Source organism: Ictidomys tridecemlineatus, chromosome 5, assembly GCF_052094955.1.
Source record: "Ictidomys tridecemlineatus isolate mIctTri1 chromosome 5, mIctTri1.hap1, whole genome shotgun sequence".
In the NCBI taxonomy this organism is placed as follows: domain Eukaryota; kingdom Metazoa; phylum Chordata; class Mammalia; order Rodentia; family Sciuridae; genus Ictidomys; species Ictidomys tridecemlineatus.
The window spans coordinates 65,167,708-65,193,637 of record NC_135481.1 but is presented as its reverse complement, the minus strand read 5'-3'; the positions used below and the strand labels follow the sequence as shown (position 1 = coordinate 65,193,637).

The 25,930-nt window shown below is 36.7% G+C and overlaps 1 protein-coding gene across 2 annotated transcripts in view; it reads left to right on the top strand.

The window, feature by feature from the left end:
- Positions 1–25,930, top strand: part of Gng2 (G protein subunit gamma 2) — a 107,414-nt gene that overhangs the window by 14,282 nt on the left and 67,202 nt on the right. Inside the window, exon 2 of one of the 2 annotated variants that reach the window (XM_005322853.5) lies at positions 1,847–1,887. The exons of the other annotated variant lie outside the window; for it this stretch is intronic. The gene's annotated coding sequence lies outside the window, so the exon portion shown is untranslated. The remainder of the gene's footprint in view (positions 1–1,846; positions 1,888–25,930) is intronic. 2 annotated transcript variants of the gene reach the window in all.

Here is a 25,930-nt window from a genome sequence, read left to right as displayed (position 1 = left end):
ATCTTGCAACAGTGGATATAGAAATTGAGACTTTTACAAAATGACTAAGAGTGGGTAGTATATACAGTATGGATACAGTGCACAAGAGGATGATTCATGTCCTGAGTAAGATAGAGAAAGCAAGGATGAGATTTTATCATACTTCTCAGAATGACCTGCAATTAAAGCTTATTAATTATTTATTCTGGAAATGTTCTATTTAATATTTTCAAATAGTGGTTGGCTACAAGTAACAGAAAGCAAGGAAAGTAAAACCTAAGATAAGGAGGGATTAGTCAATATGCAAATTTAAATTAGAACATTAGTTGAAGCTACCTTTTTGATAACATTTTATTATGCCTTATTTCACTTAATTGTCTCACATGCATTTTCATCATTTAATTTTGTTGTGTCCATTGTTTGTTCTACATGTGGAGAGTCTTGTTTTACTTAGAAGAGTGTATTATTGTTAATAAGATTATTTCTAATGTCTTCATAATAATTCTTTGTCTATTTGTTTTATTCAAATTAAGGAGTGATGTCACTAAATTAATGATTGAGAATATATCTGAGACTTTTGATAAATAGTGCTAAACTATTTCCCAGAGAAGCCATGCCCATATATACTATCAGCAATAATATATTGGTCACAGAGCACCCTTAAACAGACTTATTTTGCAACTCAGTCATTGTTATCCCCAGGGTTTATTCTCTGAAAATAGGTTGTGTTTTTTGCCCTTGGCTTGTTTTCTTTTCCTTTGCTGTCATTAATCATGAGATAATGGGTTTTTAATAACTTTGGTTCTTTAAAAAACATGTGACCCCTTATAGTAGCCTGAGAATAGTGTTAGTTGTGTTGAGATGTAGCCTACATGCCAGTCTCAAGCAGTGTGAGATCTCTAGAGATGCTGCTGTTTATTTGGTCCTGAGACCCAATCTGAATTTGATTTCCACCTTCAGTTGTAGTACTCTCAATATGAGATTCCTCTTTGTGCTTGCTGAGACTTTGGCAATTCCCTTTAGACTGAGCATTCTGTAGTTGGAAGAGGAAGGAAGCTCCTGTATATAGGAAACTTCTGTATATGAACCACTCCAGGCAGTAGGCACAATTAGGCCACCTCTGTTCAACATTTACAAGACACATTAGTGACTAAGGGCATAGGTGCCTTTCACCCCTAAGCAGCCTGCATGAAGCTTTGGATGCAATAAATACTTTCATAACCACTGGCTTGTCTTAAATTACCCTTTTATAGAGGCAGATGCACACAAACAATATGGACTCCAACTCTGTCCCTAACACTGGAGCAGGAGTGTGCTTCCTCTGCTGCCTTGGAGTGTACAGGTTAGGTCAGGAGCAAAGCTTGTTCTTATTCATCCCATGGTGCACAGCCTCTGTTACTAACAGCTCTGTTTCTCCTAGGTTCCTAAGTGGACTTTTTGTTTTCATGATTTTGTGCAAGCTAGTGAATTTCACAAAAGAGAAATTCTTATTTCACACACTATATATCTTTCTTAAAGGAAAGCGTTTACAAAATATTTTTAGGTCCTGAAATGTAAACCTGTGAGACTCCTTGCCCTTCCAACTATACTGCCATTAGCATCAATTCTGATTCTGGAAACATTTATTTGCTCATTCAGCTCTTATGTGTTTTGCTATTTCTAATTTCCTTTTCAGAATTTATTAGCATAAATTAAATGACTTCTTCTCTTTTAATGTTTCATTTGTACATTATAACTCTACATAGTGGAGTTCATTGTGACTATTCATATATGCACAGAAAAGGGAAATAATGGGGAACTACATTGAAGGAAATCGTGTTATTTCTCATTTTCTTAAGAAATACATTTTACTCTGTTTTCTCAACAGCCAGATCTGCCAGTGAGCCTCAGGCTTTGGAAACTGAAGAGGTAAGAGTTATGAAATATTTTTTTCTAGGATCTTCTTGAATTTTACCAGAACTATAAAAGGGAAAAAAATCTTAAATATGTCTATAGATGAAATCATTTAGACATGTTATGTTTTATGGAAAAGAAACATTCATACACTCTTAACAATATTGACATGACTATGGGGTTCAAAGGAAAAAATGTTTCTTTTAGTGATAGATAAAATTGGATTTTTATCCCAAGTTTCCCATTATCTAAAAATCTGAGCTAGAAAACCTTTGAAGTTGCTGCCTTTACAGAATATGCTTATGGTATCAAACATGATTAATGGTTTGCAGACACTGGGAACATACCCTGTGCAAGACAGCAGCTCAAAGGAGATTAGATCAGAGAAGGTAAACCCTTCTCTTAGCAGATGGGTTGTAGACATTGGAAAGACTTTTTTTATACCAATAACAGTAATAACAGAAGGTCAATCTCAGCTGGTGGAGATTCTTCTGGAAGAAGCACTATTAGCTTTTGAAACTAGCTAATACCATTTATATCTAGTTGTAGACTCAAAAGGGCTCCATAATTCTGAGAAAGATGATAAGTGTTTGTCTGCTCCCATGAAGGTACATACTTTCCTTTAGTCAATGAATTTGATTTTATTCCCATTTTAAAAGTTAACTTCACTATGAAGAATTTCAAGCATATACCAAAGCAGAGCTAGTACCACAATAAACTCTGATATCCTCATCACCAGTTTCAGCAGCTGTCAACTCAGGGCCGGTATTGCTTGATTTATATTCCCATCCACTTCTCTTCTATACCCATTAAACTGTATGACAGCTTGAATTTGATTGTTGGATTTCTAATTTTTTTTACACTGTCTAATGGCTACAGAAAATGCTAACAAAAAGTAAACCTACTTATGGCTCAGTTTAGTAGAACTAGTCATTCGTTTATTTACTCATTCAACAAATATTTATTGTTCATTTATTATTTATTGTTTATTAGGTAGCAGACCTTCCTTAGAATTGAGGGTCAGTTTTCCTTTTCTCACATTTACAAGGTTGTCAGATTTGGACTTTTGATGTCTGCAATGAAGTTATCTTTTAGACACTGACAGGAGGAAAAGTCAGCATACATCCTACAACTGTGATTGTTAAGGAAGACATTTTAGAATGTGCCACAATTCTCTGGAACCTGTTTTTGACAGTTTTTTATTTTCATTTTTTAAATTTTTTTTGTGAGAGATGGAACCTAGGGCCTCGTGCAAGCTAGGCACGCACTCTACTGAGCTACACCACCAGCCCCACTTCTTCACTTTTTAGTACACTGGGCGTGTAAAAACAACACAAAACCAAACTTACCCCAGTCCTCTAAACAGTACCTTTCTGTTTCATCACGAATGTTCATCCAGCTGTCCACCTCCCTTTTAAGAAAAGCTCTGAGAGAGCGGGCATGGTTTCTAACTTGTTAACAATTTTGCCTCCAGCATGTAGCCGGCATGTCTGGCACTTGTTATAAATTTAATAAAACCGTTGAATGAATGAACAAAAGAATGAATGCCAGATGCTGGGCATATAAAGATGAAAAATGCACAGGCCTGGCTCAGTTGCTTAGTCTCCAGGAGGAGAAACTGGGCCCAAGGAGGCCTTTGTGGTCAAACTGTGAGCAGGAAAGGGCCAGGCTGAAGGCAAGGTGGGGAAAAGCGCCAGGCACTTGAGCAGTGGTATGAAGTGCCATCAGGCAGAGGAGGGAACAAGTGATCACATGTGAAAGTACAGAGAGGCCCCAGAGAGCATAGGGCACTCTGAGAACCTTCTAGAATTTAGAGTGGCTATGGCTGGAGAAGCAGGCCAAGGAAGCCTAGGATGGACCCCATGTGCTTTACTCCTGTGTCTAAACTCTATCCGCTGAGTAGGAAGCCAGGAAAGGGAACCTGATCAGATTTTTTCTTTGAAAGGATAATTCCTTAGGCAGCAGGGTAAGTGGAAAGGGAAATCAGTGGGGGTTTAGGTCTGGAAATGAACTGGATTTGGGAGAACTGATGGAATTGTTGTATAAAGTGAGAAGTAACAGAGAGGAAAACATCAAGAACCACTCCCAGATTTCTCTTGTGGAAGATCAACTGAGGAATTAGAATGGTGCTATAAAAGCAGGAAGAGAAGATGGCATTCAGATCTGAGGAGTAGCCTCATCCAAGTGGGTATATCCCACAGAGTGCTCCCTGCTGGGCAGAGCAGAGCGTGGGCTGCAAGCCAGAAGCTCCAGAAAAGCACTGATGCTCACACCCTACCCAGACCAGGTGGAGTAAGAATCTTGGGGGCGAGGTGGGGAGGGAGGTGGGAAGGTGGGGGTGAGAGTCTGGACAATAGTAGTTTCCAAAAGCTCTTTGGGTAATTTTTGAAAAGTAACCAAGGTTGAGAATCCCTGGTCTAGATCTGGTTAGAAGTAAACCGTGCGTGCACATATGTGCACATACTCTCTTAAGTCTGTGTAGCTGTACTTAACATCTTTTAGGTGAGGGCCAAGACACCCCTAAATTCTACCAAATATTACTAATAATTAAAGATTGTTTTAAAAGAGTATGATGTTATTTGATATGTGTGCTGATTTTTATTCATGCTAATAAGTATACTGAAAATTTTCAAATCAATCAAGCTGTTTGTCAGTGGGGATTACCAGTCTATTTAATGGAATAATACTTCATTGTGCTTTTTGATGTACTGGTTCTTGGCTCATAAAAGGCCAGTGGTGTCTTCCAGTCACTGTGTCATCCAGAATGCCCTAAGGATGTTGAGAACTGTTGTTTCTTAGCATATAACTTTAAAGAGGTTATTTGTCGCTTTCTACTCTCATTTAAAAGCATTTTTTTTAAAGAGAGAGAGAGAGAAAGAGAATTTTTTTAATATTTATTTTTTAGTTTTTGGTGGACCCAATATCTTTATTTTATTTTTTTTTTAATGTGTGCTGAGGATCGAACCCAGCGCTCTGCGCATGCCAGGTGAATGTGCTACCGCTTGAGCCACATCCCCAGCCCTAAAAAAGCATTTTTCCTTCATACAAAATTATTGGTTTCAGTTATGCTCAGAGGCTCCTTATGTTAGTAGTCTCTGTGCTAACAAGCTGAAGAGAGAAACTAAACAAATTAGACAAGTAAAAGGAAGTATTGTTTTGTATGGTCAGAGGGATTTGGAGTATATTTGGTCTAGTACTAAGTCTGTTTTTTAAAGTCTATACAGAGGAACAAATTAAACACTAGATAAGAAATGATCAAATATTGAGGTCTGAAGCAAAATACTACTAAGGCATTTTGCAAATTGCACAGCAGCAGTGATGAGAGATGTATTAGTTTTCTATTGCTGCTGTAACAAATTATTATCAACTTAGTGGCTTAACACAGTACAAATTTATCTTACAGTTGTGTGGGTGAGGTTCTATAGGAATTTCACTGGGCTAAAAACAAAGTCTCAACAGGGCTACATTTCTTTATGGAGGCTCTAAGGGAAAAGCCACTTCCTTGTATTTTATAGCTTCTAGAAGCCCCCTTCCTGCATTTTCAAAACCAGAAACATTGCATTTCTGTGTGTCTTTATACTGTAGTCACATCTCCTTCTGACTCTGAACTCCGACAGACAAGGTTGTCTGATTGTAAGGGCCCATATGATAAGATTGAACACAACTCAATAAACCGGGATAAACTCCTCATCAAAAGATCCTTAATTTAATCATACTTTCAAAGTGCCTTTATCCAGATAAGGTTACCTATTCACGGGTTTCAGGGATTAGGACATGAACATACTTAGGGCTATTGTTCTGTCTGCTATAAAGTGAAGAGATTAATGGTTCAGAATGGTAGAAACTTCACACAGTACAGATAGGATCATCTGTAACATTTAATCACATAGGATTAAATGTAACATTTAATCACACAAGACTGAGAAGGTCCCAGCTTCCCAAAATAATGAAGCAAGTTTTTGTCTTGATTCTGCAATTTTGTCTTGATTCTGCAATTCCTGTTCTGGTACTGAAGCCTCTTGGTTTTCTTAGAGAATTTGGTAATGGAGCAGGTGGACAGGTTGAAGTCCAACGGTCCCTTTCTTGGCCTGCTTTTCTGGTACTATAGGTGTGGCCTCTGGAGTTTGCTACTCTTGGCATTTCTCCAACTCTGGAGTTTGTCTACTGCACACAGGATCCAAAGTCTTTGAATAGGACCAAAGAAATGTGAGGTTTGTATTTTATGCTGTTATGGCTGCCTGTCATTATGCATTATTTATTAGATTCTAACTCTGGAAAATGGGGTGAGGGATAATATTTTAGGACCTCACTCTAGTGGCATTTATTATAGTTAGTTTCTAGGTATGGTTTTATTTTCTCCATGCATTAGGTGGATCATTCTCACAAAGCAAGAAACCATTTCTTGCCTGGTGAGTGAAACAGATCACTGGATTATTTTTTGAAAACAATCTTCAGAATGAAACATGGCTGGAAAATTTTGGTGGAGATTTTCCGTTTTTCAGCTATTTTTGCAACTACTTCCCTTTCTGTCCACTTTTAGACACTCCAGCAATACAGATCAGAAGTCCAGGCCTAGGACTAGCAGGAGGGCACTAAACTGTCCTGATTTGCCCAAGACTGAGGGATTTTCTGGGACAGAGGACTTTCAGTACTGAAACTGAGGGAATCTCAGGCATGTTGAGATATTTGTTCACCCTAGATATTTAACAAAATGGCTCCAGTAGAAAGTAATGGTCAGTTTGATGAATTGTTAAAATATAAAATAGAATATAAATAGAATATAAATTGTTAAAATATAAATAATGAAGTAACCCCCAAAGTTTGGGTTGAAACTGATAGTGAATTCAACTCCTTTGGAAAACTCTACATCTACGCATAGTTACTAGGTCCTAATTGTATTCATGAGTTCTGCATCCATGGATTCAAATAACCATTGTTTGAAAATATTTGAAAAAAAAATAATTGCTTCTGTACAATACTCATCACTATTCCTTAAACAATTCAGTATAACAGTCATTTACAAAGCATTTGCATTGTATTAAGTATAGTAAGTCATCTAGTAATATTATAAAGTACATAGGAAGAGGTCCAGTAGGTTATTTGTAATACTACGCCATTTCCAATCAGGGACTTAAGCATCTACAGAATTTGGTATTCACGGGGGTCTTGGAAACAGTCTTCCATGGATACTGAGAGACAACTGTATATGTTGGTCCAAACCAACTTAAAAAGAAAAAAACAAACAGACTCCCTAAAATTCATATCTAAGGAAAACCAATGATATTTGTGAAATCACAAGTATCAGTTAAGAAATCTAGCCATTCAGATCTCCAGTGTTACAGCACACTGCTGTGGAAGCTTGAATAACTCTGCTCCTAGGTGACCACAGGACCTCCCTGAACCTTTTTCAGCATGCCAACATGTGTGGAAGTTTCAAAACCCATATTTGCACCAGCAGCATAGAACTCCTACAGCTTCATCCCTTGCATTCTTGGCTCTTATTTGGAGATTTATACTGTCTAAATAATTGGGACTAAACAAAGAGAACTAACTCTTCACTGTACTTGAAAGAGCAATACATCGGCTTCTTCAGAATAGGCATTTGACTTTTAGGAGTTGGAAGTCTTTTTATATATATATATATATTAATCTTTTTCTGTCTTCCAAGCTGTCCTAGTTGATAGATCCAAGGAATTCTCTTTCTATTCTTCTCTCACCCACCCCCTCTCCCCCAAAAGATTTAGCACTATCAGTCATTGAGGTAAGATGTGGGTTTCAGACAAGGAGCAATCATGAACAGAACTGTAAATTATTTATTTTTATTTATTCTTTATAGTTATACATGATAGTAGAATGCATTTTGGCATATTACACATACATGGAGTATAACTTCTCATTCTTGTGGTTGTACTTGATACACTTGTGTATTTACATATGAACATAAGAAAGTTATGTACAATTCATTCTACTGTCTTTCCTATTTCCATCCTCCCTCCCTTCCCTTCATTCCCCTTTGTCTAATCCAATGAACTTCTGTTCTTTCCTCCCCCTCCCCTTATTGTGTGTTAGTACCTGCATATCAGATTTCTTTATCCATTCATCTATTGAAGGGTACCTAGGTTGGTTCCATAGTCTAGCTACTGTGAATTCAGCTGTAAACTTTGATGTGACTGACTCACTGTAGTATGCTGATTTTAAGTCCTTTGGTTATATACTGAGGAGTGGAATAACTGGGTCAAATTGTGGTTCCATTCCAAGTTTTCTGAAGAATCTCCATACTACTTTACAGAGTGATTGTACCAATTTGCAGTGCTACCAGCAATGTATAAGTGTACCCTTCCCCCCCCCATATTCTTACCAACATTTATTGTTATTTGTATTCTTGATAATTGCCCTTCTGACTGGAATAAGATGAAATCTTAGTTAATTAATTTTTATTTGTATTTCTCTAATTGCTAGAGATGTTGAACATTTTTTTCATATATTTGTTGACCATTCATATTTCTTCTTCTGTGAAATGCCTGTTTAGTTCCTTTTACCCATTTATTGATTGGGTTATTTATTTATTTGTAAAGTTAAGTTTCTTGAGTTTTTTATATATCCTGGAGATTAATGTTCTATCTAAGGTGCAGGTGGTAAAGATTTTCTCCCATTGTGTAGGCTGTCTCTTCAAGTTCTTTGTGTCCTTTGCTGTGAAGAAGCTCTTTAGTCTGAAACCACCCCATTCTTGATTTTACTTCTTGTTCTTTAGGAGTCTTGTTGAGGAATTCAGTTCCTAAGCCAACATGATAGAGAGTTGGGCCTACTTTTTCTTCTAGTACATGCAGAGTCTCTGGTCTAATGCTTAGGTCCTTGATCAATTTGAGTTGAGTTTTGTGTAGGGTGAGAGAGAAAGAAGTTAAAGTTCTTTTTGCTAGATATGCATTTCCAGTTTTCCTAGCACCATTTGTTGAAAAGGGCTATTATTTCTCCAATGTAGATTATGGCACCTTTGTCTAGTATGAGATAACTGTATTTATGTGGGTTTGTCTCTGTGTCTTCTATTCTGTTCCCTTGGTCTACATGTCTGCAGAACTGTGAATTATTTTAATTCCTTCTCCATATCATTTAAGTTTTCTTATTTCTAGGACATCCAATCCTGACTATTCAGACTAGCTTCTGGGCTGAGGGTGTTGCTTCATGGTAGAGTGCTTGCCTAGCATATATGAGGCCCTGATTGGATCCCTACCTCAAAAAAGTAAAGGGGAAAAGAAAACCTCACTTCAACTTCAAACCTCAACTGATATTTGTGAATCAACAAGTTCTACAAGAGATTAAAGCAGATTGAATCTTTATGGTGTAATTTAAACCCATACTCTTTTATTCTTTTCCAAAAAGAAATTAGAGAAGAAATGTAAATAAGAGATCAAAAAAGCCTATGTCTCTGGGTACAGAGTTCTCTGTACGCGTGATAGAAATGTCTTGGAATTAGATAGAGGTGACACTTGCACAACATTTTCAACATACTGAATGCCATTGAATTGTACACTATTTAAAATGTTTAATTTTGTTATGTGCATTTTTGCCTCAATTAAAACAACCAAAACATTGACTGAACTTGGAGAAAGAGAGACAAAGAGAAAAGCTGCTTCTCCCTTTCTTCAAATTCTGGATGAACGCCATATGCTTTTCATATATGCGTATTAAATTTCTAGACCTAAATTATTGTTCTGTTCTGTTCCATTGTTGGAAGAAGATATTTGAACATAAGTATCCACAAGACAGGCCAATGAGTAAGCTGTTGGAGGGGTAGAAGAGGAACATCACCAAGAGTTAAGAAGCTAGTTGCATATTCTAAAGTTACGTAGTTTTTGTTCCTAGGTTGTGGACTGACCTGTCCTTTGCAAAGTTGATGACAACAAAAAAAGATTTTTTTGTTTTGTTTTGTTTTAAGTTTAACAATTTAAAACACTGGACTTCTTCTACATGTTGTGGGATAGGAGCTGTATCAGCTAGGTTGAAAAGTTTTTAATAGCTAGTAGTAGCAGCCTATAATTGGAAATGATAAAATGGCGAGTCCATATGTGATAACTTTAATGAAGTAAAAGCAAAGTAACAAATCTCATTTATAAAAATATCTTTTTTTAAAATCTCTCCTTAGACATCCCAAGGGCCATCACCTGATAGGAATATTTTTCAAGGGGTGACTGCATAAAGGTTCCTAAATAGTTCTTGGTTTAATTATGAAACTTTTGGGCTTTAAATTTCTTTTGGATTTGGAGACAACTATTATAACCTTTCTACAGAGATATAAGTAGGCAACCAGTATAGCACTTAGCCAGAGCACAGTATCCAAAGATCCTAGCATTTGCACTGTTTTTTAAACTATTTAAATCTTCTTTAGCTTTGGCATATGTTGCCATGTAACCTTTATTTTCTTAGAAAATATTGTACAACCCTCTACCCTGCTGTAAAATGGTACAGTTTTTGGAAGCCCAGCAGGCTCTGATGGTAATAAAGAAGTATGTCCACAAGGGCAGTAATGTCGTTGAGAGGGAGCTACATGTACTGTGTCTTGTAACTGAAAATTAAGGTAGTTTTGATATGTGAATGTGTAAGTGTTTAAAACCATATCCTCAGCAGGTGGAAATGAGCAGTATAATTCTTGAAAAAAAATGTACATTCACAGACAAGAAAACTAGGTTTTATTTTACTGAATCTGATTTTACTTTCCTGAATAGGTAGTAGCTAGAAGTATGTAGTTTGACTGATAACCAATACCATATGGAAGCTTTTAGTGCTCAAAATGCTACACTAGGTTTATGCCGTGATCCTTTTCTGCAATAACCAATAATTTATTTTTAATTACTTTTTATTGTGAAAGAAATATAAGGAAAAGATTTTTAAAATTCAAGTAGTAGACAAGGGCATAAATGAAAAGTGAGAGTCCAACCCCCACCACCAACTTGCAGTCTCTCTCCCTGAATTTAACCACTGTTAATAGTTTCTTGTATGCATTCCAGAAATTTTCCATCTCCTGGTTAATCTATGTTGAAAAGGTGAGTTCGTTAAGTGTCATTGAACCATCTGTTCATAAGCTCCTCTTCTGAGCTCAGTCTTTTAATTTCAAAACATTGTTGATGTTTCCTTTTGAACTGTGCCTTTTAAAACTGAAAGAGTAGAAATGTCAGAACCAAAGGAAAGCCAGTAGAGAGGGCTGGTGGCATCTAGGACTACAACTGATGAATGTTAATGTGTGATTTTAGCCTCCATAACATTTATGGATGAAACAACCCTCAGTGTAGTTCTTTTAAGATTTTCAAGTCATCTGGAGTACATTATCTCCCTGTACCCTTTCGATGACCCTGCAATGCAGGATCTGTTTATTTTACAAAAAAAAAAAAGGAAGTTATGGTTTCCAGAGGTTAAGTAACTTGCCCATGATCACACAGCTGACTAGAGAAAGGATCGGGACTAGAATCCAGGTTTTTTTCTAAGCTTTAGCCTCTACCAGACCACCTTAGTAACTGAAGACAAGAGAAGCTCAGTAGCATCTCTGGGGCTTCTGCAGTGACAGGTACAGCCTCAAGATCTGGTTACTCAGTCCTGATGCTGCCTCTTAGGTAAGTTGTTGAAGGCAGCACCCAAACTATGGTAACAGGCTCTCTCTTCACAGTTTCCTTGTGGCTGTTCCGTTTCCTTTGTTTGTTTAGGTGATACTGGGCACAGGGGCAGGACTTAACCCAAGTTGAAAAAGCCATAATATTTCATCCCCAGACCACAGTGGTGGGTTCTGATTGTGGCCATCCGGGGCCAGCAGGTTCTTCCTCTGGATTATCCAACTCAGGCTGAGGGAGGAGAGGTCCCATCTTTTCTCTCATCTTGAGGCAGTGGGAATCATGCAAGGGCATGATTCAGTCTGCTGCAGGGATGAATCCAATGTGCAGAGAGGGAGGACGGAGAGGGCGGTGGGGAGGGAACTCAAGAGTGCCTAGAAACAATTAGGGTCCATAAATCCAGTCACTGAGAGACAATACATTTCCATCTTTTACCTAAGCTAATTCAAATTGTTATTGAAAGAGTCCTAACTAATAATCTCCAGGTCTTAGTTTCATTATCTGTAAATAGGGGTTATAATATTTTCCCTGACTATATCTGAACTATTATAAGCATCCATTGAGATAATGAATAGGAAAACACTTTGTAAATTGTACAGTGTGACACAGATGTGAGGTGGTATTATTCATTGATATGTTACATTGAGTTAGGAAAAGTTGAAAGAATGAAATTACCACTCATATGGAAAATAAGAAGCAAGAGCTTTGTGAAAGCCATCTGGTCTCCTGCAGAATTAAATGGAAGCTGCCAGAGTTCCCTAGATTTTCTTTTCAGACCTACTTTCAGATGCTTCTAGTTCTAGTAGATAGCTATAATGAATGAAAGCACAGATCTTCCTTTGTTGACTCAGGTTAATTGAATGGGTTTCTTTTTCCTTCTCTTGCCTTATTCTGTGTCACACTTGCATGCTTACACACACAGATAAATAAAACATCATATTATATATTATCATTTAGCTTTTTCACTTAAAAGAGAGCTTTACAGATTCATACTAAGTAACAATTTAGCCTTATCAAAGAAAAATCATCAAGGAAAATAAAACAAAGTAGTTATTCTAATTATACTTCAATTGGGAATGATACAGTTGAGGTTATTCTGGGAATGGGAATTAGTTGTTTTGGATTTAAATAGGATTAGGATTCAACTTTTCCTTAAAAGATATAACTTTGATGTAAGCTCTAAGTAATCAAAATCTACTTGACCTTTTGACTTATTCATGACACAAGAAATATCACTTCACTTTTATAGCCTTTCTCCCTATATAGGATAATACCTCTCCATGAAGGAAAACAGATGGTACCTCTTTGAATCTTAGATTTTCCATGTAGACAGTTTTTATTGTAGCAAACATCACTTTCTTTATATTTGATAATTAAAACAAAAAAAAAGTGATTTAAAACCTCAATCTAAGAATACCATATGCAAAAATAGTGGAAGGCACTATGGAAATATGATTTATAAGCATGAAGAAACATGATCTTTCAACCTGAAAATGTTTTCCATTTCTCACATTTTATAATCTGTGAAATGTATTCATTGCTATGACCATTCTCATAAGGTACTGCCTTCACTTTCACAATCACCAGTACAGGTTGGTGTGATTCTGTGCCTCTCTTAGCAGGTGGTTATCTTTGCATGGGATCTGCACCACTAATGTTGGTGTTTTTATATAAACAAAGGACTTAGAATAAGTTCATAATCTGAATAAGACATATTCTGGGTTCTCCCTCAGAAAATATCTGTGGTACTGAAAATTATTGGCATCCTTAGATTGGTTTATTTCAGCAGAGCTTAATAAAGAGAATGTTTACAAAGACTTGGGCAGAGTAGGGGACCTACCTGCAAGGGAGAGAGGAGTTCTCCAGGGCTGTGTGACCTGCTGCAATGAAGTAAAGAGAAGCCTCCTGAATGGAATGGAACCGTGGTCTCCAGCAAAGGGAAATAGCTAGATTATGACAGCCCTGTAGTCAGGGATCCCAGGAAGCAAATAGCCTGAATTGATGACTCTCCTGATCTGCTCATGCTCCCCATTGGCCAAACCCAACTGGAAGGCAAACAGCAAGCCAGTCTGCTGCTGAGTCCATACAATTTGGTCTCCAGGGGACACTGAGCCAGGTGGAACAGTGGGGAGAATGAATTTGTTGTGGCAAATGGAACATAGCCAGTGCACTTAATCTTCATTATGAAAGTCTTTCATGAAAGAAAGGGCAGCACTCCCTTACCAAAAAATTTGTTTGAGCCAACTGTCTCATTTTCATTTTCATTAGTTTTACTTAATCGGGGTCATAGCTCATGTTCAAATGGACGCAAATGCAGCGGTAGCATTTAGACTCAGTTCTACTGGCAAAAGATGATCTGGAGGAGGTGCACAAAGAAAGAAAAACACCCTCTTGCTTGCCCTGTTTAGAGAGAGGATGGAAGCTTCAACTTACAGTTCAAGTTGGCTGTAAAAAGTAGCCAGGCATCATGGAGCAACTTTAGATAGCTCACATTCTTGGGCCTCCCATATTCAAGGGAATAACTATTATCCCAAAGATGTCCAACACTCCCCTAAGTGGGCTGAATGCCAAGGTTTGCATTTTGTCTATCTGGATTTTAATTTCAGATGAATTATTTTCATTCCTTTAACCCAGGGAGCAAGATTACTTCCCTCCATCTATAATCCAGATTAACCACTCTGATCCACTGAACATGAATAAATCAACTGAATCAGATGAATCCCACAATTAGGAAAATATTTGTGGCAATATAAAATGATAGTCAAATGTGGAGTACCACACTGAAGTAGAAACCTCTTCCATGGACCAGAAGATTCTGTGATTTGGGAAATACGGGGAAGAGTTGGGTCTTTGACCAGAACAGGCCATTTTGGTATAGAAAAATAAGCATGGATTTGGGGGTAAATAATTAGAGACCTCAGACTAAGACTGACTGTGATCACTTTGGAAAATTACTGACCTCTCAACCTCAAATTTCCTTATATGTAAAATGAGGATAATTTCACTTGCTACGAAATTAATTAAAATGTGCAAAATGAAGGCAGCATTTTCCATGCAGTAGTTAAGCAAAATGTTTGGGGAGGGGGATTTTATATGTCTTTCTTAAATAGCTTGATTGGAGCATAGTTGATAGACCAAAAAAAAATTATATTTAATGTATATAGTTTGATGAGTTGGATATATTCACTTTTTTTAAAAAGTACTTCTTGCAAGAAAAGATGCTGCATGCCTTTAATTCCAGCAGTTTTGGAGGCTGAGGCAGGAGGATCTCAAGTTCAATGCCAACCTTGGCAACCTAGACTCTGTCTTAAAAAATAAAGAGGACTGGGAGTATAGCTTAGTGGTAGAGCACCCCCGGGTTCAATCCCCAGTACTTTAAATAGTAATAACAATAATAATAATTTCTTAAAAACTTTATTGAAGTATAATTGATATATAATAAATGACACATATTTAAAGTATATGATTTAATGAATTTTGACTGCATACACCTGTGTAACCATCACCACAGTCATGGTAATGAACATATCCACCGTAAGTTTCCTCATATCCTATGATAAATCTCTCCCTCTCATCCCCATTCCAGCATAATTACATTAAGATACACCCATGTCTTATGTATCAACAGGTTTTTTTTTTTAATTGCTGGGTGGTATTCTGTTATAGTTGAGTTTGCTCATGTGTTCATGGACATTGCTCAATTATGTTTTAATTTCATTTTATCTTCTTCCTTCTTCATTAATAGTATAACAAAAAATATTCACAATTTTATGTAACCACAGCAGACATCTCTGTTAACATCCTCCAGGAGCAATATAATTTCTAAGAATATGGCACACATGCAAATCTAACAGCAATTGTGTTTACTAATCCCTGGTTTCATTTGAGTTCAGAGCCAAAGTCCAGTTTCTTCTGCTTCCTAGATTTTCTTTTTTTCCAAAATAAGCAAGCTGAAGGAAAGAACACAGATGTCTACCAACTGTTGAACAGCTTAAGGAAATGTGGTAGATCCATAAGAGTATTATTCAGCCATAAAGAAGAATGAAGTACTGATACATCCCACAACAAGATGAACCCTGAGAACATTATGCTACATGGAAAAAAAAGACACACCAAACCGTGCATTGTGTGGCTGCATTTATTGAAATGTACAAAAGAGGCAGAAGAGACAGCAAGTTGAAGAATGGTTTCAGGAGCTGGTGGAAGGGAGGAGAAAATGGGGATTGGCTGATAGTGGGGATTTGTTGTCAGAATGTTCAGAACTTAGGAGTAGTGATGAACGCATAACTGTAAATATGCTAAAAGAGTTATACTTCATGGCATTGCATTATAACTCAATAAAGTAATTATTTTTAAAAAATTACATGAAAAGCTTTGCTTGGCAAAAAACCATTCAAGAACAGTGACTAATTTCCCTCTTTTCATTGGCTTAAAGGAAATGTCAAGCTGTCTATCTCACTGGTTGTGCTGCACCTGCATTCCCAGGTCTTGAGCACAAAGTGAACCTTTCTAGCAATAGGAAGGAAAAATGTGACATCTGGAAATAAATTGTATTTGCCCATATGAGGTAGTTCGATATTGTTTTGGTTTACTCAGGAGGATAAAGCGTCCGAGGCTACTTTGACTTTTTTGTCTTTTCCAGGAATTCCTTTTAAAAATAACAAGCATCCAGATTGTCTAATCACCCTTTCCTCCAGCCTTAGTGAACTAGATACAGGATATCCTGGCAGTAAGGCATCTTAGTTCATTCCGATTATTTATTGAACTCCCAAAAGCAGTAGAAAGAATAGGGAGCGTAGAGTCCAGATACTCAGTCTGTGGAGAAGAGAAGAAGCCAGGAGATCAGAATGAGCAGTGATTCGGTCAGCAGTACAACATGGGTTTTAGCCGGCTGCAGAGGGTGGAAATGAGAACAAACTTCCTGCCTTTCTGACTGTCTTCCTTCACCTGGTGAAACACCACCTTCTTTAAAATGCTTTTAGTTGCTGGGCTGCAGAACTAGGACCAGTACTGTAGTATTTGCAATTAGAAGCTGGTGTTTCCTGGGTTTTCATGGTTTAGGGGAAAAGGCATTTTTTCCTACTCTTAAAAATCATACTAGCCAAGGTTGGAGTTTTGATATCATTTATCAAAAATGAACAGGAGGTATTATTAATTCAGGGTAAATAGAAAACCTGTGTAACTCAGACATGTTAGCTTTGCTTTTGGTGTAACTTGGCAAGTTGTGTTTTTCCAAGGTAACTTGAAAATTTTTATATCAGTATGTGATTTAGCTTGGGTTTTCTCTTTATTCTTCAACATTGATGCACTATAGCAAAATGAAAAAATGACTCCCTGGGATGCTTCTTTGAATATCACTCTAGAAGCTATCCATTCACCTATGTATTAAACATTTAGAACACAAAGTACACCTGAAAGATGGCTAAGTGACTTCTCTAGTGAGAGGCTGGGCTTTATACATATGAATAGACACAGGCATAGAGATTTTCCTTGTGTGTGTAACATATCACATCAAAAGAATTCATGATGTACACACAGATGTTAAAAACTATTAATAAAACAAACACACATACTTCCCCCTTTTTCTTGGCGGGGGAGCCTCCCAAGCCACTGGGATTATAAGCATGTGCCACAGCGCCTGGCCACTTCCCCATTTTTTAAGTACTATTCAAAGAATCCTCTATTTCTCTTCTGATCCCATCCTTTTTTTTTTCTTTTCCAGAAAGGCATAATCTCAACTCTTATTTCCCTGCTTACTTAGTTTTGCCTACTTATAGTCTTTAAATAAATGGCACCAACTTTTTCCATGGCTTGAATTTTTGCTCAACTTTATGCAGTGACTCTCAAGCAAGTGGATGTTCTAGCTGTAGTTCACTCATTTTCACTGCTAACTAGCATCAATTCATGTATCATTGTGGCTCTTCCACTGTATGAAATGTGCCACTCATTATCCATTCTACCCTTGGGTGCATTCAGGTTGCATCCAGCTCCTTGCTGTGATGAACAATGCTGCTCCCTCTGTTCTGAGTGGGTCTCCTGGTCTACACGCAGTTGTTTTTTTAAGACACACAGTTTGGAGATCAGTTGCTAGGTCATAGAATATGCGAATGTTCATCTTTTTAGGAGAATAACAAATTATTTTAAAGTGGTCATGCCAATTTAGCAGTGCAAAAGAGTTATTATTCTGCTGTCAACACTTAATATTCTCTGAATTTTAATTTTTACTAGCTTTGTTGCAGGTATGTTCCAAATTCTTCAAAAACAAAAACAAAAACAGAAGATTACTTAGAGTACATTTAAAACTATTATCAAAGAGAGAGAAATAAATTGTTTTTTTATTTATTACATTTAATAAAGTAAAATGGACCATTGCTGTATTGCAATGTTTTCAAGTACAACCCTAGATGTATGCTTTCAAGCACAACCCAGCCTGAGAATTTTTTAAAGTTTTTTCTCCAAACTGTTTCTTTATTAGATATTTTGTTTTGTTTATAAAAGTAATATATTCTTGTTTATATAAGGAAAACAGTGCAAAGATGTATGGAGAAGTTTATCTCCTCTTCCCTCTTTTTCTCTTCCTCTCCCAGGTAAACAATGCAAATGTTAGGGGAAATCATTCCACATTTTTGTTCCTTTTCATAAATATGTCACTAATATATGTTAGAGAGACATGTGAGAGATTACCATTTTTTTAGATCAAAAGCAGTTGATACCAGCTATTTTGTGTAATTTAATCATACAGGTGCCTATCTTATTTTCTGGGGATTTAAAAAAAATTAGCATCATCAGCTGTGGTGTGTTCTAATTATCCCAGCAACTCTTGAGGCTAATGAGGCCAGACTGGACAACTTAGGGAGACTCTGTCTCAAAAATAAATAAATACATAAAAAGGGCTGGGGATGTAGCTCAGTGGCTAAGCATTCCTGGGATCAATCTCCAATGCCACACACACACACACACACACACACACACACACACACACACAAATAAATAAATAAATAAATAAATAAATAAAAAGAAAGAAAGAAAAGAAAAAAAAATATCATTATCATGCCAATAGATATATTATAAAACAGATATCATAGCTTTTCATCTAGTTTGTAGACGTAAATCTAACTCATTCATGGTAATAATTGCCTAATCTTTAATCCCCTCCCCTCTATGGAGAGACTTCAACAATGTTTCCCTTGGTTGTGGTGTGTGTTCCCTAAATAACCTGTTCCTATATACCAGGGCCTCATTCTAATTGAATCCCTAAAGAGGGATTGTTGAGCCAAAGTTCCAAAAATATCATCACAATTCAGACTCCAATTTGCAGATAAGAGACCGGCTCCTATATTCCAGTCCTCACTGTGTATTGCCACTCTATTGGGTGAAGAATGGTGTTCTGTTTTATTTTGCATTTCTTTGAATTCCAGTGAGGTTGAGCGTATTTTCATATGTTTTTATTATCTTTTGCATTTCCTCTTCTGTGAACTGTCATTTCGTATGTCCTTTGCTTATGTTCTGTAGAGTTGTTTTGACTCTTTCTTCAATTTGTAGAGTCCTTAATTTATTAGTGATAATACTTTGCTCTCTGTGACATGGTTACTTGTTTCTCAGTCCAGCATTTTTCTTTGGTTTTGTTTGTAGTATTTTTTTTCCATATTTGTTGTTATTTTAGTATTTAGTCATATATATGTCTTTGCTTTTATGGCTCTTGGTTTCTTGTCTTGCTCAGGATCATTTCCTTTATCCAAGGTAATATAAATATCCTTGTTACTCTTTTTCTAATAATATATATATATATATATATATATATATATATATATATATATATAAATCTATGTTCCTATGATTTGAATATGATTTGTCCTCCTGAACTCAGGCAGGAGTTTAATCCCCAAAGTTATGTTAATGGTATTAAAGGTGGAAATATAATCCCTTTATAAGATATAAGATCACATCATTAGGGCAAGCCCCCATGATTGACTCTTGGTGACCAAAAGTCATACACACACAAATATGGTCCCACCTTGTGCTATAGCTGTGAAGGGCCCTTGCCAGAGCCTACTCTTTGCCATTTGCACTTTGACTCTCAAAAACTGTTATGCTTTTAATAAAGCAGCATATCTCAGGTACTTCATTATAGTAATGAAAAGCTGACTAATACACATATTTTGCATGTAATGTGAGGTACAAGCACTATTTTGTTACTCCAAATATGTTGCATGTTTGATAACACCATTTGTTTAAAAAAAAACCTGTTTTATCTACTGACTTAAAATGCTATCTTAGTCATATATCATTTGCACATATACTTAGATCAATCTCTGTATTTTGTATTATATTGTCTTGTTCTATTTTTCATTTTTATGTCCATATGATGCCATTATGTGTGCAATAAGTTTCATCTTAGGTTTTAATGTCTATAAAAGTTACTGGGTCTCATTTCACTCTTCTTTTTCTTTTTTTTTTTTAAAGAGGGGGAGAGAGAGAGAGAGAGAGAGAGAGAGAGAGAGAGAGAGAGAGAGAGAGAGAATTTTTTAATATTTATTTTTCAGTTTTCGGCAGACACAACATCTTTGTATGTGGTGCTGAGGATCGAACCCAGGCCGCACGCATGTCAGGCGAGCGTGCTACCGCTTGAGCCACATCCCCAGCCCCACTCTTCTTTTTCAAAATTTCTTGTGTTTGGCATTTATTTTCCATATAAACTTTGAAGTCATCCTATTATCTTTGAAATAGGAAGAAGCTACCACTAGAGATTCTAATAACCACTGCATTAAAATCAAGTGTTATTGAAAAGGATCAACTTTTTTTTTAACATTCTATTTTATCTATCCAGAAAGTCTTCCTTTTCAAGTCTTTGTTTTATATCCCTTAATAATATTTTATAGTTTCTAAATAGGTACTATAGCTTTCTTTTAAAATGTATTTTCTAGCAAATAACATTTGTTTCTTTTAAATCTCCATCTCTCTCTCTCTCTCTCTTCCTCCCTCCCTCCCTCTTTGGCAAAATGGCTGGAAGTAAGATAAATCTAAGAAGAAACAGATTTCTTCTCTTAATGCTGAAACTTGTTCTCAGACTAAAATGCAGTGGAATCCCTAGTTCAGATCCCCAGGGACAGATTGATTAAGAAATATGGAAGAAGAGCTTTGTCCCACTTGACCTCATCCCAAGTTCACTTCTGTGTGTCAAAATTACGATGGAAGACGGCAGTGCTGTGAGCCTCCTGTAACTGGGCATGTCGTTTCTGTGTTTAGTTCCAGATCAGCCGCATTTTGGTTGAAAGTAAAATCCTAATAGAGATTATTACATTTAAATGTGAATGTCCTTTAAAGCCTAATTTTATCTGTTGGATAGAGGCTCGTTTTAAGATATTTGCTATTGGATAAATTTTTCTATCAGTCTAAAAAAAATCTATGTCACTTTCATAGGTACTCACTTCTAAAGGCTAAATTTTATAAGTGGAAATACTGGTGCTACCTCTGGGAAGCTAGTGGCCTGAGTAGCAGGGGAGCCTTCTCCACAAGAAACCCATTAAAATGCCAATGAGAATGCCTCAGGGAGTCCTCAACAGCATAACTTCAGCACCCACAAAACAAGTCCAAGAAAGATTATTCTTTAAAAGTCAGATTCCAAAGAAGAAAGCCGTATAAGAACAGGGGAAAAAAGAACAAAACACAGAACAACCAAAAAGTCTTAATCCAAATTAAAAAAACTACTCAACTGTAGCTAAAAGAGAAGAAAGATAAAAGCCTCAAAACTAAAGCCATGTAGTAAAAATTAAGGAAATTTCCAGAAGTGGTTGAGAAAAGCATTTACATGGAGAACTACTAAATAATTAAATAGAGAAATGTATTTATTAACTGCAGAATCAAACAAAAAAAATGAAATGACTTAAATAAATTTGTGAAAAATAACTCCAGACCGAGATGAACCATTTCGAGAATGGAGTACGGTATCTTAATTTAAAAATGAAAGAGTAAACACTTAAGCCAATAGATGAAATAGCCAGCAACTTAAGGTATAAAGTATTTCCAGAATTGATTAAAGACGTGGGTTACATGTATAAATTAATGTCCAGGGAAAAATGCCAATACATGTACTTAGAACATTTTCAAACTTCAGAGAGGAAGAATCCTGAAACATCTGGAAAGAAAGGCCAGATGACATTCCAAATCCTGATTTCAGCTGCAACCACTATTAAGCCCAGGAACCCCCCAAGGAAATGAAATAACATCTGCAACTGTATTTATGGAAAAAGTAATCCAGGCAAGAGTTCCATTCATTTGGGAAAGCTGAAGAAGGATTTTTCACATATCCCACCAACCCTACTCATTGACCTTACACTTTGGGTCCAAAATGGGACTTTCTTCACATTGTGGGCTCCTGATCAAGGCTTCCTCTCAGGATAGGATAGTGAAAACCCTAACTAAGGTCTGACTGGGGTAGGTATAGGAGGGAACAGCACAGAGCTGGCCAGGAGAAAGATGGTTCTCATTACTCGTCCCTTTTAATAAAAAATGGAAGACCTAAGTCATACGAAACAAAGCCTAAAAAGATCTCTCATTAAAGAGAGAAGAGAAAATTGTCAAAATAACAGCTCCAGCTAAAGCCCAATGGAACAAACAAAATAATCACAAAGGACCAGAGAAATTTCTTTGTCTGAATTAAAAATAACTAAAAATGGCAGGATGTGCACTGAATACAAATGTGGGATTCACTGCAGAGCACTCAAGTTCTGTCACTTTGCAACCTCTGAGATGAGGGATGTCTCTACCACTCACAGGGATGAGCTTCCCAGCCAGCTGCCCTTAGGAACAGGTCATCAGCCCCTGCTTCTTTCAATAGCCAACTACAGCCGATGGCCCCGGCCATCTCTCCTTCTATGTTCCTGCTGCAAACCCAGGAGGATTTGGTAGAAATAAAATGATGGATGAACCAGACCACTGATTGATGAAGACCTTAGGAGGCTGGTGTACTCCCCTTCAGCAGCAGTGAGGAAAGATGGGTCACAAGAGGGAGGAAGGGCAACTGTGAGAAAAATCTCCATATCTGATAGGGCCTTGTTAAGCTTTTTAGAAACCGTCTCTACTCTGCAAAAGACCTTCTAGGAGTTTGTGAGTTTCCCTTTGAACGTCCCCATGTCTCTACAACATACTTCTGGTCCTGAAACCTTGTAAAATAGAGTTTACAAGTGGGATTGTTTGGGGAACCCATTTATTTCCCCCTCTCCCAGCCCATTCCTCCCCATTGGCTCTTGTTGGCCTTGGGTCTGCAAGTTCCAGCCATTCTCTGACTAAAGCCACCCACCGATGGAACCATACCCTCCCCCAGGGCTCAGGCCCTCCCCAATCCACGCCTTCCTTGGAACTGAAGTAAGAAATAATGACAATAAGCAGAATTGTGATTCATGTTCCAAATTGAGAGAATAAAAAGGAAAATAAAAGTTTTGAGGTTTTTTTTAAATTGTGGTAAGGTACACACAAACATAAAATTTACCCTCTTTACTATTTTAAGCATACACTTCAGTTGCATTAAATATATTCACATTGTTGTATAATCATCACCACCATCTACTTCCAGAACTCTTTGTTTTGCAAAACTTTGAAACTATACCCATTAAACTTCAACGCCTTATTCTTCGCTCCTCCCAGCCCCTGGCAACTGCCCTTTTACTTTCATGAACTTAACTACTCTGAGCACCTTATAGTAGAATTGCATAGTATTTGTCTTTTTGTGACTAACTTGTTTTACATGCCATATTGTCTTCAGGGTTCATCCTTATTGTATGCTGTGCCAGAATTTCCTTCCTCTTTAAGGTTGAATAACATTCTAAGTATATTACACATTTTGTTTATTCATTCACCCATCATTGGACACTTGGGTTGTTTCCATGCTTCAGCTATTGTGAATAATGGTGCATGAAACCCTTGGTGTGCAAATGTCTTCAAGATTGCTTTTAGTTTTCTGCTGGATCCTATGATAAATCTATTTTTAACTTTTGGAGGAACCACCATATTGGTTTTACATTCCTATAACAGTGTACAAAAAGGTTCCAGTTTCTCCATGTGCTAGGTAATTACTTGTTGTTTTCTGTTTATTTTTAAATAGTAACCATTCTAATGGGAATGAGGTGATCCCTCCCTGCTGTTTTGATTTGCATTTGCATATCACTAATGAGTAGTGATATTGAGCATCCTTTCATCTGTTTATTGGTCATTTTTATTGCATATCTTCTTTGAAGAAATGTTGATTCAAATTATTTTCCCATTTTTGAATTGTGTTGTTTTTTTGTTGTTGAGTTTTCTGGATATTATCCCCTATCAGATATAGGATTTGCAAATATTTTTTTCCATTGCATGGGTTACCTTTTTTCTCTGTCGATAGTGACTCTTAGACCACAAAAGTTTTTAATTTTGATGTAATCCAATTTGACTGTTCCTTTTGTTGCCTTTGAAAGTGCTTATCTATCAGGCATAGAAAGCTATAAAAATGTACTAGTTGAGCACATGGAAACTTTCAGTTAGAAATCAGAAATTATACCATTATATATCAAATTCTATGGCCATAGCACAACTGGTACAAAAATAATGATAATTAAGAAGCTACACTTAAAATAATTAAGTTGAGCTAGAGACATAGTTCAGAGGTTGCTTAGCATGTGTGAGGCCCTGGTTTGAGCTCCAGAACTGCACAAGAACAACAATAATAATAATTAGGGTATAGCAAACAGTACAAAGGGAGAGATGTATTGCTCTCAAGATTGTTTTATTCTCAACTGCAATCCCAGCGACTTGGAAAACTGAAGCATGAAGAGTTTGAGGCCAGACTCAGCAATTTAGCAAGACTTTAAGCAATTTAGCAAGGCCCTGTCTCAAAATAAAAAGGGCTGGGATTTAACTCAGTGGTAAAGTGGCCCTGAATTCAATTCCCAGTTTGGAAAAAAAAAAAAAAGAGAGAGAGAGATTGTTTTATTTTTTCATTTCTTCTTTGAATGAAGATAACTGTTAACCAGATAGAGAAGGGATTAGCAATGTTTGAGAGTGGGAAGAAGAAGAAAGGGCAGTGGCTTTTTGGAGGACCTGCAATCTGTCAGGTGATTTACATGTTATTTAGTTAATTTCTTCCTGTGGACCTGAGAGGAGGGAGGCTTTGATTCCTATGCCATCTCCCTGGCCAAGGCTTCCACCTTGCCCACTCACAGGCTCACTGAGCAGCAGGAAGGGGTTGGTAGCCCCAAAGCCTGTGTTCTCTGAACCTGCCACCACGTTTGCTAATGTTAACCAATTTAACAGTTTCAATTGAAATACTAATAGGGCACTTTATAGAATGAAACAAAATTATTTCAAAACTCATTGATAAGAGCTAACTTTCAAACAAAGAAATTAGTTAAGGAGGATCAAGCTCTACTACATGTTAAAAATATAATACCTCATAATTCAAATGGTGTGACATAGAATTAGACTTGGAAACAGTATTGTGACAGAATAAATAGTTGAGCACCTTAAGTTTATGAGTTTTTTAGTATATTTTGGATATTAGTCCCTGTTGGGAGAGTAGCTGGCAAAGATTTTCTCCCATTATTTAGATTTTCTCTTCACACTCATAATAGTTTTCTTTGCTGCACAGAAGTTTTAATTGGATGTCATCCTACTTATTGATTCTTGGTTATTGCTTGAGCTTTTGGAGTTTTATTAAGGATGTTGGTGCCTGTGCCAATATGTTGGGAGTGTTGACCCTATGTTTTCTTCTAGAAGTTGCAGTGTTTCTGACCTAATTCGTAGGTCTTTGATCTGATTTGAATTAATTTTTGTGCATGATGAGAGATAAGGATCTAGTTTCATTCTTACAGATATGGATATCCAGTTTTCCCAGCACCATTTGTTAAAAAGGCTATCTTTTCTTAAACATAGACTATTGGTACCTTTATCAAGGATCAGATGACTGTAACTATGTGGATCTGTCTCTGTGTCTTCTATTCTGTTCCATTGGTTTTTATGTCTATTTTGATGACAATATCATGCTGTTTTTGTTATTATATCTCAGTAAATGGGCAAGTGTTCTAAATAGTCATTTCTCAAAAGAATAAATACAAATTGCAAAAAAAATGAAAAAATGTTCAATATCCTAGCAATCAAGGAAATGCAAATCAAAACTACAGTGAGATTTCATCTTACTCCAATTAAAATGGCAATCATCAAGAATACAAATAACAATAATTGCTGTTAAGGATATGGGGGAAAAGGTACAATTATACATTGTTGGTGGAACTGCAATTAGTATGACTACTTTGGAAAGCAGTATGGAGATTCCTCAAAAGACTAGAAATGAAACCACTATATGACCAGATTTCTGTTCTTATGAAACAGAAATCAGCACACTATAATGATACATGCATACCAATGTTGATAGCAGCACAGTTCACAATAGCTAAGTTATGGAACCAGTTTAGGTGCCTGTCAACATATGATTT